Source organism: Suricata suricatta, chromosome 2 (genome assembly GCF_006229205.1).
Source record: "Suricata suricatta isolate VVHF042 chromosome 2, meerkat_22Aug2017_6uvM2_HiC, whole genome shotgun sequence".
NCBI classification, from domain to species: domain Eukaryota; kingdom Metazoa; phylum Chordata; class Mammalia; order Carnivora; family Herpestidae; genus Suricata; species Suricata suricatta.
The window spans coordinates 17313380-17329889 of NC_043701.1; the positions used below are offsets into that span (position 1 = coordinate 17313380).

General features: G+C 38.8%; 1 protein-coding gene across 6 annotated transcripts in view; it reads left to right on the plus strand.

Moving 5' to 3' along the window:
* The first annotated feature begins 8396 nt into the window (after positions 1-8396).
* The window catches only part of CNOT4 (CCR4-NOT transcription complex subunit 4), a 138267-nt gene continuing 130153 nt past the window's right edge, over positions 8397-16510 (plus strand). For 4 of the 6 annotated variants that reach the window (XM_029922970.1, XM_029922978.1, XM_029922984.1 and 1 more), the window contains exon 1: positions 8398-8636. The gene's annotated coding sequence lies outside the window, so the exon portion shown is untranslated. Of the gene's footprint in view, positions 8637-16510 lie in introns of all 6 variants that reach the window. The other 2 variants (XM_029922958.1, XM_029922964.1) reach the window with 1 other exon arrangement.

Consider the following 16510-nt stretch of genomic DNA (forward strand, 5'->3'; position numbering starts at 1 on the left):
ATGTGTGCCTCTGCCCCTTTTGCAAAATAAAGGCAAAGTTTGGTCAGAACCATCTTGCATGCTATTACCGAAAGCCAGAACTCCTAATCGCGTTGTTAAAAAAACCATTACCCAAACTTAACAAATTTTACTATCTTTTGACATGTGCATTTTTAGAAGTTTCCTGTTGTTATTGCTGATACATATGAATGCTATTGATTTTTATATGTTGATGATGTATCCAACAACTTTGCTGAAATCTCTTTAGTTTTAATTGTTCATACATGCTCTGGAATTTCTACACTGACAATCATAACAGCAGTACATAATGAGCGCTTTTTGTTTCTTCCTAGCTCTTGTATCTCTTGCTTCCTTTTTATGTCTTTTTGCATTGACAGACCCTCCAGTATGACACTAAATAGTATCTATGGTAATAGTGAACATTCTTGTCATGTTTTAAAGAAAATGCTTTTGAAAGGCCCCCATTAAGTGTAATTTTTGCTGTAGGTTTTTAGTGGATTAAGGAAGTTCCCTTTTACTCCTAGTTTGCTAAAATGTAAATTTTAATCATTGAGCATTGACTTTTACTGAAAGCTTTTCTGCATCTATTAGAATGATCATATGTATTTTCTATTTTAATCTGTCTATATGGTAAATTATACTGTATTTATCTCTGTAAGTGAAAAAGTTGAAAAAGAAAAGTTGACTAAGAGAGATGTTATTTATTTCTTGAATGGTTGCAAAATATTAGTGTCTTTTGGGAGGGGAAACTTGACCACAAATTCAATTTTTTGATGAGTATGTCTTTGAATAATATAATTGTTTTCACTGTGAAGCATATCACATAAGAGGGTACCAAATGCATTTGCATCTCCTAAAAATAATAGTAACACACATATCTGTTGTGTCCACAGGATCCATTAAGAATAGCAGCAAGTTCTCTGCATAACCCTCCCAGATCATGGCCCTTTTTCTTCCCATAGAGATAACTCAGTGCTGAATCTTGTATAAAACATTTCCTTGAGGGGTGGCTAGGTAGCTCATTTGGTTAAGTATCCAACTTTGGCTCAGGTCATAATTGCACGGCTCGTGAGTTTGAGCCCTGCATTGGGCTCTGTGCTGACCCCTCAGAGCCTGCAGCCTGATTCAGATTCTGTCTCCCTCTCTCTCTGCTCCTCCCCTGCTCACACTCTGTCTCTCTCTCTCCCTCAAAAATAAACATTGAAAAGATTTTACAAAACATTTCCTTGACTTTCTTTGTAATTTAAAAAAAAATTTTAATGTCTTTATTTTATTTTGAGAGACAGAACAGAGAGTGAGCAGGGGAGGGGCAGAGAGAGAGAGGGAGACACAGAGTCTGAGCAGGCTCCAGGCTCTGAGCTGTCAGCACAGAGCTTGATGCGGGGCTCGAACCCAGAGACTGTGAGATCATGACCTGAGCCGAAGTCAGATGCTTAACCGACTGAGCCACCCAGGTGCCCTTGTAATTTTAACTCTATTGATGTAACTCTGGGCAATATTATTTGGTTCTGCTTATTTTTGAACTTTGTATAAAATGTCTCATATTGTTAATTGTTGTATATATTCATTTGTGACTTTCTTCCTTTGCCCTATATTGTTTTCTTTTTTTTTATGTTTTATTTATTTTTGAGACAGAGAGAGACAGAGCATGAGCGGGCAGGGGCAGAGAGAGAGGGAGACACAGAATCTGAAGCAGGCTCCAGGCTCTGAGCTAGCTGTCAGCACAGAGCCTGACGCGGGGCTCGAACCCACAAACGTGAGATCATGACCTGAAGTCGGACACTCAACCGACTGAGCCACCCAGGCACCCCTGCCCTATATTGTTTTGAAAATCATTCCTTAAGGGGCACCTGGCTGGTGTAAATCCTGTGACTCTTGATATCAAGAGTTATGGGTTCAAGCCCCACATTGGGCATGCAGCCTACTTAAAAAAAGAAAATCATTCCTTGACATTGAAAAGTGTAGCTATAGTCCTTAATTGATTAATTACTTTACTATTTATTTACTAATTTATTGCTGTATGGTATTAGCCTGTATTAAATTACTCTTATCCATTCTACTATTGATTGGCATTTGGGTTGTTTCCAGTGCTTTTGTTATTGCAACTAATGCTGCCATTAAGTCTCCTGGCATACGTGTGTCAGATTTATACACACTCATTTGTACACACACAGCCCCACAGGAGCGGAGCCGTTTGGTTACAGGGTAAATATGAATGGACCATTTGTATTTCCTCTTACATGAATGATTAAAAAAAAAAAAACGAAGGCAGCAAACTACAGCCTGTGAGCCAGCTACCGATTTTGGTAAACAAAATTTTATTGGAACCATGGCCAGGATTAGGGGGAGGGAAGTGAGGCAGGGTTTTGCCAATTTACCGTTGGATCCTCTATTTCATATTTTAATATTTTGTTCATCATGGAGGTTTTTCTGCATTCATTTTGATTAAAAATAGTATATCAAAATATTATTTACCTTGATTACTACATCTTTTGGTGCTTGCTTCAACTTCCTGCCCCAGGTGAATGCCTCTTGCCCCAGTCTAAACCGCTTACTACCTCCAGGCTATACTTGTGCAATAATTTCCTAACTGGTCTCTCCACTTGTACTTTTGTCAAGCATCTTTGATCCATTCTCTACCCTGGGCAGCCACCCTGATCTTTCAAAAAGATAACTGATTTGTGTTACTCCTCTGCTTTAAACTATTCAATGGTCTCTTACTCAGAATAAAATCCAAATTCCACGTAGAACCGCATTTAATCTGGATTTTGCCTTCTTTCCTAACTTCATCTTCTATCACCCTGCCTTCCTATGCCCTAAGATCACTGGCTCACTTACCATTTCTGGAATATGCTAAACTTATGTTTGCCTCCTGGTCTCTGGCATGGGCCATTATTTAAATGAGTCATCTCTTCTAAACCTTTAATCAGATTCAGCTATGCTTTAGAGAGGCTTCCCAATCTAAAGTAAATCACATCCCGAGAGTTCTATTACTCTGTTCTTTTTCCTTCCTAACACTTTGACAACATAGAAGTAGAGTTTTATTTGCTTTTTACTTTATTTGTTTTTGTCTTCCCTTTTAAAGACTAAAATTTTTTATTAATGTTTTTTATTTATTTTTGAGAGAGCACAAGCAGGGGAGGGTCAGAGAGAGAGGGAGACACAGAATCCGAAGCAGGCTCCAGGCTCTGAGCTAGCTGTCAGCACAGAGCCCAATGTGGGCCTCGAACCCACAAACCGTGAGATCATGACCTGAGCCGAAGCCGGAAGTCAGACGCTTAACCGACTGAGCCACCCAGGCACCCCAAGCCTAAGACCTTTGAGGAGTTTAGTGCTTTCCTCACTACCCATACTCAATATTTAGCACTCAGCTTCTCACTAAAATAATTAAGAATAAGAAAAAAAGATAAACCTAAAGTAAATGGATTTTTGGGAAAAAGAATCCCCCCAGAGTGGTATTGATATTCATTAATATTCAAACAATCTGGCCATAACAAGGGTCATAAAATGGATCCTTTAACTTGGCTCAGTAGATTTACATTTGAGACCCCAAGAATAGCTTGAAAATTTTATTTATTTAAAATATCCATATATTAATAATTTATGAAGGTTGAAAAAATTGGAAACAACTCATAGCGCTGATTGCCATGAACCCTTCTCAGTTTTCATTCTCCTTCAGCCTAGATAAGTTCAACTATATACTGCTGCTGTGGTAGAACCCAAGTAGATAAGCATTATATTAGAGAAAACCCACCAAGTTGGACAGAATACAATTGCCATAATTTTTAAGTTCACCAATTTCAAGCCCATAATAGTGATTTCCCTAAAATCCCGTAGTTTCTCCAATGAAGCTGTTTTTATTCTTTCCAGAGGCTGTTTCAATATTCATCCTTCTTCTCTTTACCAAAGAGGCCATTTAGGTCAGAAAATATGAGAGCCATTTACGAGAATACTTCCCTTATCCAGTTCATCACCAAGTCCAAGTAGATCTGGAATTCATCACCCGTTTGCTGTCTTCACTGCCACCACAATCAGAACCGCCATCTGGTTACCTAAACTGTTCTTTAAATTAGTTGCTCCATTTTCATTCTTGCTCTCCTCCTATCCATTCTCCACACAGCAGAGTGTTCTATTTTATAAAAATGTTTAAAGCTAATTCATATACTTAACAATAAACCAATCCAGCAATTTATAAAGAAAGTTATATTCTCCCTCCAACACTTTCCAGTTGCAATCCCTCAAGGTAACCAACCATACACTAAATCTCTGATGTGTATAGCACCTCCCAGTCTTTTTCTGTGCTGAATGAAAATGTATTCAAATATTTTTGGATTGATTCTTTTTTACTTCTAAGAAATGGATTACATTATATGGCATATATTATGTTATAATTTATTCTTTTTTTTTTTTAGTTGGGAAAAAAATCTTTTAAGTAGGCTCCACACCCAATGTGGGCCTCGAACTCACAACCCTGAGATCAAGAGTCACATGTTCCATCAACTGAGCCAGCCAGACACCCCTTACTTATTCTTTACCTAACAATATATCATGGACATTCTTTTAGGTCACTATAGAGTTGTTTTCCTTTCTCTTTTTTTATATAGCTATGTAATAGTCCAGAGAATGGAAGTAAAAAATTTAAATTAATAACTTCCCTAATATGGATATTCAAGAGTGTGATCTGTAAATCAGATCATGCCTCTTTCCAGGGTGCCTGGGTGGCTCAGTCCATTGAGCATCCAACTTTAGCTCAAGTCACCATCTCTCAGTTTGTGGTTTGAGCCCAGTATCGGGCTCTCTGCTCCCAGTGCAGAGCCTGCTTCGAATCCTGTCTCCCTCTCTCTCTGCCCCTTCCCTACTTGTGCTCTCTCTCTCTCAAAAACAAATAAACATTAAAAAAAAAAAAAAAAGACCATGCCTCTTTCCCTCAAAGGCTTCCCGTCTCACATGGAATAAGATCTACGTTTCCTACCATGGTCTAAAAGGCCCTGGTCCTTGACTCTTGTTAAATTCACCTTACACCATTTTCTTGCTCACCATACCTGACTAAAAGGATCTGGTCCTTGACTCTTGTTAAATTCACCTTACACCATTTTCTTGCTCACCATACCTGACTAACTAGCCTTCTGAGAAGGTTTCTTCCACCTCATAGTCCCTGCATATTTCTTCTCTTAACCCCTAAAGATCTTCCCTGTCTATCCTCTTCTCTACTCATCAAAATTGTGTCCCCCTCTTATACTTTCTCATTAACATCTTATAAACACCTTCATAGGTTAGATAATAGAATTTAATGTTAATTAACTTTTAAAATGATATTCGATTACATATTATATGGCTAAGTCTTCCAAAATGATATACTCACACATACACATACATGTGAAAACTTGGTAACATCGAGCAGTAAAAAACACTGGTATGAGAGAGCACTAATTAGTTAGTGACCTAGGAACTGTCACGTTTTACCGAATCTCCATCAACGAATGATCCTCAGCAGGTGTGGTACTGCTCCCGGTGCCGGATACTCAGGGAGGTATGACTGGTCTTTGGAGAGCAGAGGCCGGGGAGCCTTGGTGGTTCAGTTGGTTAAGCGTCCGACTTCTGCGTCTCCCTCTCTCTCTGACCCTCCCCTGCTCATGCTCTCTCTCTCAAAAATAAATAAAACATTAAAAATAAAATAAAATAAAATAGAGAGCAGAGACCATAACCTAGACCTCCTGCAAAAAGTGGGAATATTCCTCAGCAAAAAATTATTTTGTGTCTCTCATGGCTTTGTATATAACATCTGTAACTAAAATCTGACCTATTTTACATATGGACACAAAGCTGTTTTTATTTTTACATAATTGTAATAGTAAGCGTTTTAGGAATGCATATACAGTGGACACACTGAAGACAGATTAGAGTCATCGACCAGAGGTGGCTGAAACACCACACCTGTGTCAGCTGTAGCTTTCACATTCATGGGGATTTTGCTTATAAATGCCAGCACTTGATTTGTGACTTGATGATATTTTCTAGAATGGCTGTGTCTGAGAATATATACATTGAAACAGAAATCGTTATATTATAAATTACACCCTTTGTATTTTTATTATATTTTATATTCAATTTAAACCAAACTCATGCATGTATATGCAGGTTATATTATCTATGAATTTCATCTTAGGCTAATAAAGGAGATATTATGAAAATATGTGTCATTTAAAAAGGTGTTGGGTTAAAACAAGGTTGTGAAGGGGTGCCTGGGGAGACTTCGGCTCAGATTATGATCTCACCGTTTGTGAGTTTGAGCTCTGCATTGGGTTCTGTGCTGGCAGCCTTAAGCCTGCTTCAGGTTCTGTGTCTCCCTCTCTCTCTGCCCCTCCTCTGTTCATGCTCTGTCTCTCAAAAATAAAAAAAAAACATTAAAAAAAAAGATTGTGATACACTGGATTCAATAGATGAGGATTAAGATCCCTTTCAGTTCTTAATGCTATGGTTTTAATATTTAACAATGGAAAGGATTCTTTTTATTTTGTTCTTTTCTTTGTTTCACTATAAAATTGGTAAGAAAAAAACAAACACACATTAAAAAAAACACATATCCTACACTGAATGTTTTTAGATGGTTACCTAAAGGTGAGTCCAAATGATTTCTCAAATTTCCATGCTAGACAATACTTTCATGATTTTATATTTGTGGTTTATTGTGAGTTTAATCACTTAAAGTTTTCACCAAACAAATTGTTGTAGCTAGACTTGATAGTGATTCCGGAAACTGAAACACAAAGCACTAATGTATTAAAAAACAAAAAGAGGAGCGCCTGGGTGGCTCAGTCGGTCTAGCGCCTGACTTCAGCCTACAGCATGATCTCACGGTTCATGGGTTCAAGCCCTGCGCCGGGCTCAGAGCCTGGAGCCTGTCTTCGCATTCTGTGTCTCCCTTTCTCTGACCCTTCCCTGCTCACGCGGTCTCTCTCTCTCTCAAAAACAAATAAAACACACACAAAAAAATTTTTTTAAAAGAATGAAATGAAGGCTGCTCACTAGGAAATTAGGTTCACAGATTTAAAATCGCAACCTTTCCCCCATTCCTTCTTGTTTTAAATTTTTCATCAGTTACGATATACTATGCATTTTTTTTTTGGTCTTTTTGTTTTTTATTTATTTTTGATGGACAGAGAGAGACAACGCGAACAGGGGAGGGTCAGAGAGAGAGGGAGACACAGAATCCCAAGCAGGCTCCAGGCTCTGAGCGGTCAGCACAGAGCCCGACGCGGGGCTCGAACCCACGAACTGTGAGATCATGACCTGAGCCAAAGCCTGACGCTCAACCGACTGAGCCACGCAGGCGCCCCTATACTATGCATTTTAATCATATATTTTAAAAATTGATTGCTTCCTCCCCCTTTTCCTTCACCCCAACACAGCTAGAATAGATACAGGTGTTCTTAGAATAGAAACTGAATTCTGTGTTTACTCACTGCCATCTTCCCATGTATAGAACAGTGCCAGGCACCCAGGAGGAGCCCGGTGAGCATTTATTGCATGAATGAGCGTAGAATACATGCAATAAGCAAATCTGAGTGTTTCGAGCACCTCTTTCACCAGAGTTCCGGGAGATCAGCGGGAGGGCTCACGAACTTGATTTTTGTGATTCCTTGGCGCTCCTAGGGATTGCGAGTACATTCTTACTTTCTTAGGGATGTGCTGATGGGTGGTGGTTGGTGAACTTCATGCGCAGAGCCGTACAGGTAGAACACAGAACTAACGATGATCTGCAGCGAAGTCTACATAATGTTCCCAGATTTATATCATCAGAAACACGTTTCTGTAAGTGCTTGGGTCTATCGTTCTCTTGTACATCTCTACAGGACAATTTAGGATACTTCCTCACTGGAGATTAACGGTGAGGCTCCAAAATGCGCAAACACGGGAAAACGATTTTACGCTCACTCTCCGCAAACAGACGCCGATTCAGAATCAAAGTCTCACCCTAGATCAAATCCCGCGCTCCTCCTACCCACAACCTGCCTCAACCCCGCCCCTTTTAATACCTATGGTGGGCGGGGCGGAGAAGAGGACGTTCCCGGCTCCCCCTAAATTTTAGGTTAAGCGCTCCCGAGTTCTGGTATCCTATTTCTGAGCGCACATCGAGGAAACGGAGCCGCTAACGAAGACCGCCGACTAAATGATAGCGGAGCTTTACACGAGGACAGAGAACGAATCAAAATACGAAGAAAGGCAGTAGTGTAGCGGCCACGTGAGGCGGGCGATTCCGTCCACCCTCCAAGCGAGAACTTCGACTCCCGGCTTGCAACTGGGCGGTTACCCTCCGCGGACTATAACTCCCAGAGTGCTGCGGGAGCAGCCGCCCTGCTCTCCTCCCGCCCCTCCCCCGCCCCTCCCGGCTGGATCGGCGTGCGCCTGCGCACCGGAGGCCGGAGGAGTCTTACCCTAATGTAAGATGGTGGCCCGTCTGGCTGTGGAACCCACCGAAAGCTGAGAGTCTGTCTCTCAGCCGTAAAGGTCGGACTCGCTGAAGCAATCAGGCCCGGTTCTGAAGAGTTTTTTCCCCGACACTCGTTCAGTGGTCTCTTGTGAGGACGCGGCAGCGCGTGGAGTCGGCTAAGGGAAAAGCGAGGCAAGGCAGGCGGGTGAGTCTATGCGGGGCTGGGCTTAGGGGAAACCCGGGGCTGACCGGCTACGAGAGAGCGGAGGCTTCGCTGGGACTGTGCAGGCCGCACCCCCCTTTCTCCCCACCCCCCGCCTCATCTTCACCCTCCTCCTCCCTGGTCTTCCTCCTCCTCCTCTTCCTCCCTCTCCCCTCTACGCCACAGCAGTTACCACCAGGAAAAGGGAGCGGGGCAGAAGGCGGCGCGGCGGCGAGCACCGACTCCTTCACAGATTTCCTCAGTTGGAGAGCCGAGGCGGCTTCTCGTCTTGAGCTCTCTCCCCTCCGTTCCTGGAGGGGCAGAAACCTTGGGTCCCAGGGCTCCCTTGTGTGCCCAGCCCTCTTTCCCCTCCCTGACGTCCTTGTCCCGGCAGCCCCCGTCTCCCAGGACCCGAGCCATCACTTCCACTCGGACCCGAGTTGTTGCTGCTCGTCAGTCCCACTACTCATCCTTGCCCACTCGTCCTGCTGTTTGTTTTTTTGCTCCACTGCTACCACTCTGGAGTTACCCTTTGCCCCCCTCCTGTGCTTGCAATCAGCCCCTACTCTGTCTGCCACACTAGCGCTCCTTCCGATTTGCAGTCTTGCCTTTGACCACATCTGTCATTTTTAAAGCTGCCCCTTAAAGTACCTAGATTATGCTGCTGCTCGATCTAACCCACCTGTTTCACAGCTTTCTTGGGAATTGTCCGTTCCTTCCCTCTTTTCTATACAGATTCTTTCAGCATACACTTGCAGGAAAAAAAAGGGATGCCCCGTGTTGGCCCCTGAAAAGTCAAGTTGGGAAGTGAATGAAGTGAGGTAGGATACTGTTAAAACGTTATGAGCGGAGATCATTTATTCAGGCTACTCGGGTCGGGAGAGGAACGTTTCCTTTTTGCTTTCAGTGATCTATTTGTGGATTATTCGCTCTGGTTGGGACGGGTTTGTTTGTTTGTTTTTTTCTTCTTCTTCTTCCCTATTTTTAACCGGTTTCTCCATGCTGCTAAGCGTTCTTCTGAATTACCTCTCCCCAGGACACTTAATGTGAACTCTGATTATACCAACAAATTAGCCTAGGCATTTCAAAATAGGATAAATCTGGCATAGAATCCGATCTCTCTGTGAACTCCACAAGGAAATATAGATGTTGATTATCTGCTGGTTATATGTGGGTTAGAGATCCTTTCCATATTGAAAATTGAGTTATTGACTAACCAAGATATATTGAGGTTCAGCTTAATTGATGACATATTTATGGTTTCAGGGGAAATTTCCTTTCCAGCTAATATCAGGCTTAGTATTTTTGGATTTGGGAAGTTCTCTCTTTTTAACATTTCTAGAATGGTAGGTATCTGAATAAATTGTCTTCTCTTGAAAACTCGTTGGGTATGTATGCAAAAAGGAAAGTGAATTTTTTTTTCAGAACTAAATCCATCATTTTTCCCCCAGGAAAGAAGGGGGCTGGGAAAAGAAATGACAAAGCTATGCCCTTACATGCATTTCTTGGCACTCACTGTCATTACTATCTACATTAAAAAGCAGAAAACTAGGAGCATGAGGTGCATCATGATGTCCATTTTTTGGACGAAAGCAAAATTGAAATGCCCTAATGGCGTAAGAGGAATCACACCACTGTGGAAAAAAAAAAAAAAAAGAATTAACAGAAAACAGGATTACACAGATCAGATACATACATTTCAGCATTTCAAGTTTAACGTAAATAAGACACTGTGTTCTTAGAGATAAAAATGTTAAAAGTCATGGTAGCAACCTCATGCAGCAGCATACCTCTTATTTGCAAAGTAATAATTCCCCACGTGTAAATACAGATACATACAGTTACCCTTTTAATCACTTTTGCACATTACTGTATTACTGTGGTTTTTATAAGTTTTACCTGTGATCCTTGAGGAATCTTCATTTCGCTTTATGTTTTCTCACTTGTGATAAGTCCTCTGCTTGATCAAATTTAAATCAAGGTTAGAAAAGCTGTTTACAAAACTTCCTTCTTCCTTTTAGCCACTTTAAGCCCCAATTGGGGGACACTAAATAAGTCCCTACTCTGACAGTTGGAAGCAATGTATATTGCAAGACTTGTCCTGAGTCATAACTTGAGGTTTTTCCTTAAAAAATTACTTACATTTAGTTTGTTAGTAGGAACATGTTCAATACAATTGACCTTCAACTCCAAAAATATATATTATTTTTCTTTGTCATACGCTGGTGGAGAAGCTTTCCACTTCGAGCCTGCAAAGAATACCAACATACAGGTTTTAGGAAGCCCTTGGTAGTCATGGTTGGCTGAACTGTAAGCAGCGTGTTCTACGAGAGGACTGTTTGTTCAGGAGAAGAGTATAAATGAGGTTAATACATCTTTTGTAGAGATATTCTACCTCATTAAATATATTCTCAAGCAATTTTCTTCACTATACTTTTCTCCTGCAGTCAACCAATTCTTAGTTTCAGCACTTGAAAGTCAAAATGAATTTACTTGGGGATCTTTAGTACATTTGAAGAAGGCATTTAACTTTTGTTGACATTTTGATAGGAAATCAGGAGCTATAATATCAGAATATTTTTGTATGGTTTAAGTTTTTAGACGTAACTTGAACATTGCAGCTTCTCGTGCATTTTGTTTGTTTGTTTGATAGTTTGGAATACTTTCTGCTCTGCCAGGTTCAGCAGCTGAGTCCTTCAGACGAATAGATGATTTCTCTAGGAAGGTTTTTGAACATGAATTACTTTAAGTTGACTTATTACATAATATTTGTTTTCATAAGATTGCATAGGCAAATCTTTAATTTTAATAGGGAGAGACCGTTAGAATCAAATGGCAAAATGCAGGAAAATTTTTGTACTGCCCTGCAACTTCGCTAGTAGTAACTTTCAACTAATTATTTTATAAGAGAAAGAGTGTGTAAAACAGAGTTCTTGCACTAGGGGAATTTTACTTTAAAAATGATTTTAAATGCTTAAGGAATGCAGAAAATATTTTCTGTTTCAACAGTATGATTTCAGAATGCTTCCCTTTCCTTCCCTACTCTGGGTTTTAAGGTGAAGCTACACTTTTCATTTGTGTGTGTGCGTGTGTGCAGGTGTACGTGTCTGTGTGCTTTGTACCTGCAAATAATACTCAATTGAATCTATTTCAACTCATTTTGTTATTTTTATAGACCATTCAAATGAAACAAAGTTTTAATTTGGGAACATTTCAGCCTCTGGTGAAAATGCAGTTAGCTTTCTGACATTAAGTGTTGTACTGTCTTGAGTTTTAATGAAGGAAGATACATTTAGCACAATTGGTCCCAAAGAAAAACAGTAGTGAAATAGGTTATAGAGATTTTTAGTGTTCTAGAAATAGTGTAACTAGAATGTACTACATACTTTTCTCAAAGGATTTCTTAATCTAAATGGAACTTGTAAATGGTTTTTATCCCATTGGAATAGCATGTATTGGATAAAACTTAACACATTCTGAGATTTAAAAAATTTTATGGTAAAAAAATTTCGTTAATTCAGAAATACTAGAAAAATCTGCAAATGTCCATTTTTATATAAAATGTGTCAATATTCCTGATAACTTAATGTTAGTAATAAATATTTTTTCTCTGATTTTGAGATTATGTGAATTATAAAGATGGCATAATTTACTCAATTAAGTAGTGATGCAAGGAAGGAAGATGATAAGTGGGACTTTTTAATGACGTAGTTAGTGGTTTTCTGAAAGAACTTTTTTCAAAATTGTTTTTAATCTTGTTATTATGTAGTCTTCTTTATTAGAAAAGATTGTGTGGTAAATGTTAACTTTTCCAAGTATAGTAATTTATTCCAGTGGGTGTTGTCACATTTCTTTTTCATGGTATAATTCTTTTACTTTTTAATTGGAAATTAGTTTATGGAAGAGAAAATTTCAACACTATTTTGGCCCTTTAGATTAGCTCTGCTGCAGCAGAGTTTTTCTTTTACTAGAAGAGAGAGTTTATATGCTACCAAAAAGATGATGATTACTTTTATTTGCTAGAAAAAGTTAATTTTCAAGAAAGTACAAGTACAAGGCAGCTTGAGGGTGGGTTTATTTTTTTCCTAAGAACTTTATTTGTGAGGAAGGCCTCATTCTTAGAAAACTCTGTTTATACAAGAGTGCTGTCCTGTTTTAAACTTTTAAGTGCATTGGGTGATGAGATGATATATCGCTATTAGGATAAACCTTGCTGTTTGTCTCTGTGCTTCTCATATATCTTTTCAAAAACAAGTAGTATGTTTTTTTAGTTATGGTAACTCAAGTCTTAACCTCTTCAGTGTTTAGAGAAAGCATGACGAGGGAAAATCAAAAATAATCATTTTGGTTTATTCCTAAAACCAGCCTGGAAAAAAAGTCAAGGCAAAAAAAGCAGTGTAATTAGAAGAGTAAAATTCCAACATTTAAACATAGCTGGTGTTGCATTCCTGCTTTTGGAAGAAGTTAGTGAATGATGTTGTAGGGAAAATACTGATTGAATTTTGAAAAGTAGCTATAGACCGAAATATCAAAGCGTTAGAGCATTCCTTAGCAACAAACAGATACATTGTCATTAAGCCAAATTTCTGAAATTTCTTCAGCATGTTTTTCAGTCCTTGGAATGAAGAGGAAGTGCTAATTTTCCTGATTATTTAAGAACCTATTCATACCCTGTTGAGGGTAATAGGTGTCTTCAGATTGTGGATTTCTTAAGTAGTATTGGCTGATTTGTATTATTGAACATTGATTGTAGCAACTTTCTTCTTTTTTTTCTACTTTTTGTATGCTTGATGTTTTTCCTGATGTTTTTTATTTCCTGAAGTTTGGATAGACCTTTTTGTGAATGCTGTAATAAATGAAAATTTAAAATGCAAACAGAATTGCTGTTGGTAATAAGATGAATTATTTTGCTAGAAAGCCCCTTCCCATTTTGATCACATTTTTTCCCTTAAAACTTATTTTTATTAATTCTTAGAATTAGGGTTATACAAGTTGCCTGTGGAATTAGATCTTTCCAGAAATTTGTTTTCTTACTCTGAATAGAGACCTATTTGTTGGGTGAAGAACTTGTTATAATGTATCTTGGTTTTGTTATTTAAAATGAAGTACTTAATACTTTAGCCCTGGGATGCCTGCATGGCTCAGTCAGTTGAGTGTCCAACTCTTGATCTCAGCTTGGGTCTTGATTTCAGGGTCATGAGTTCAGGCCCTGCTTTGGGCTCCATTCACACTGGGCATGAAGCCTACTTAAAAAAAAAAAAAAAAAAAAACCCACCAGCTTCTATGTAGCTGTCACTCAGCTTCATCGATTATCACCTCATAACCAATCTGGTTTCATCTCTACACCTATTACTTTATCTCTCATCCCCCTTCTCTTTGACCTAGATTATTTTGTAGCAGATCCTAGTACATTATTTCATTTGTACTGTAGCTCCTTTGACATAATAAAATATCTTGATTCTTTTTATCAAGATTATTTAATCAGCTCAGATAGTCTTTGAGTACTTATATATTCACCTTTTTAGCTATGGTCCAACCTCTTCTTAAGAGTTTATTATCTCGTTGGGTAAATTTTCATAGTAATTTAATTAGCACTATCCAAAGCAGTGTCTGAATTATGTGCAGTATATGTTACCTGATCCAGTATATCAGACTAAAGTTCTAGGAGTGACGCTTCCTAGAGAAAGTGGGGCTTGAATAAACCTCTCCAGGAGGAGAACATTCCATGTAGGGTAGGAAGCATGAGCAAATACTGGCGGTGACCAGCATGATGTGGAGGCTTGTAAGGAGTCTCACCTCAGCGGGCCAAGGTCTTAATTTCTGGAAATGGTGTCAGATAAGTTACTATACTAGGGTAGAGCTAGGTTATGAAAAGTGTATTCAGTGTCAGGTTGAATTTCATCTGCCAAGCAGTAAGGGACCATTAGAAATGGTTAGGAAACAGGAGATAACATATTAAACATGGGGGTTTTTGTGTTTATTATTTTTTTTAAAGAAAGATTGCTTTTCAGTAGTTGCCACATATTTTGGGGTTGACAGTTGAGTTTGAAAAATTAATAACTGGGCCACTGAGAGAAGTTAGTGTTGAAATTCTGCTGGACCTGGCAGCATCAATTCCATCTTCTCTTCAGTCCCTTGTATTCAGAAATGACACGAAGGTTTTAGAGACCAGAGAACTGAAGAAATGTGGTCTATTTATCTTTTATAGTAAACTGCAATTTACTATCCAGGCCTGAAGGGAAGTGACGTATGATTACTCAAATAACAATCTCAGAAAATTTCTGTAAAAAATATCTACCAATGTTTAAAAAAAATTAGATATTCTTTCACTGGGGAATAAGAGTTTGGAAAATAAAAGACAGTCTTAATTACATGACTGTAAGAGATGGAACACTTGTTAAAGAGAGATTTATGCCTCATCTGCTTCTTATGTGTGAATGAATTCAGAAGGACTATATGAAAACTTGTATCTGAACAGTTCATATATTACGGCTAAGTATATATTATTGAATATCTTTAGGGTTTGATAATGATGTGATTAGAGCAGAAGAAATGGCAGAAAATTCTAATGAAGTAGGGCTCTAAATATTGTCAGCTCCCCGCTTACTTAAGGATGGATAAGTTTAGGTCAGCAGGCTAGAGAAGAACGTAGGGACATTATTAAATGAAAATGTGTTCTTCGATTTCTTTTGTTATACTCTTTTTTTTTTTTTGCAAAGGCATTATTAAAAATAGATCTGGTTAAACAGCCATATTTGTTTTATTTGGAATTTTTCTTAAGTTCTGAGACCCTTGAAGTTCTTCTCTTCTGTTTTGTTGACTCTTCATTAAACCAGTTTTCTTCATCTATTTTGTATTTCTGGGAAATTTTACATTTGTTTTGTGAAGAAAAATTTTACCTTTTATCTAAAAGCAGGGGAAAAAAGTAGATTTCTTGCTTCTGGGTTTGTAAATAGTAGATGAATAATTCTGTGTTGCCATTTATTCTCTTACTGCTTCCTTCAGTATCACAGGTATTCCTTCTCTACAGTATATAGCATGTAGATCTCAAGGTTCTCACGGAGTAGGAAGACGTCTCAAGCTTAGGGTGCCTGCAACAACTTCAAAATTAAATTTTCTTTGTTTACCAATCACTTTCAGTTCTGATACTGTAACAGGCATGACCTACCATAATGCCATGGACCTTTTAGGTACTTGGGAGATATTGATAAGGATACAGATGATGATGCAGTATATATAGTTCATTATTGGGAAATGTGTTTTTCCTCAACACTCCCTACATCCTAAGACCTCCTTAATCCTGGTAATGTGACAGAGCTATTTTTGACATTTTTTTACTTCTTTATTTAGCTGATCATGTGTGTTATCTAAAATGGTCACTAGAATAGAAACCTGTTGCCTTCTTGGGAGGGTTAACAGGCACTTTAATATTTCAATTTTGGATTTAAGACTGAGTTGAGATTCCTTCATGCTGGAGAATCTTGAGTAGGATTATATATCTTTCTCATTGCCACCAGTGTATGTGGGAGGGAAATAAAACTCAAATATACAGTATAGGAGAACCATAGTATTTGAGAATAATATGAACACATTTTCAGTGGTAGCTGCCAATCCAGTCTTTTCCCAAGAAATTTTAATTTAGTGCCTTGGAGCGTGGAGCCATTTATAAAGGTCACAGCCGGTGATTGGGGGGAGAAAATGGTTCCCTGCTCTAAAAAATCTCTCCAGATTTTAATAACTTCAGTGAATCTCAAATTATTAATAGTTTGCTTTTTTTCATTCGTGCAGTTCATGGGATGGAGCTGATTTTGTGCTGGTGGCTTTGGGGTTGCCTTGGGTGGCTAGGAGATAGGTACATTTTAAACCTAGGAAGAGGG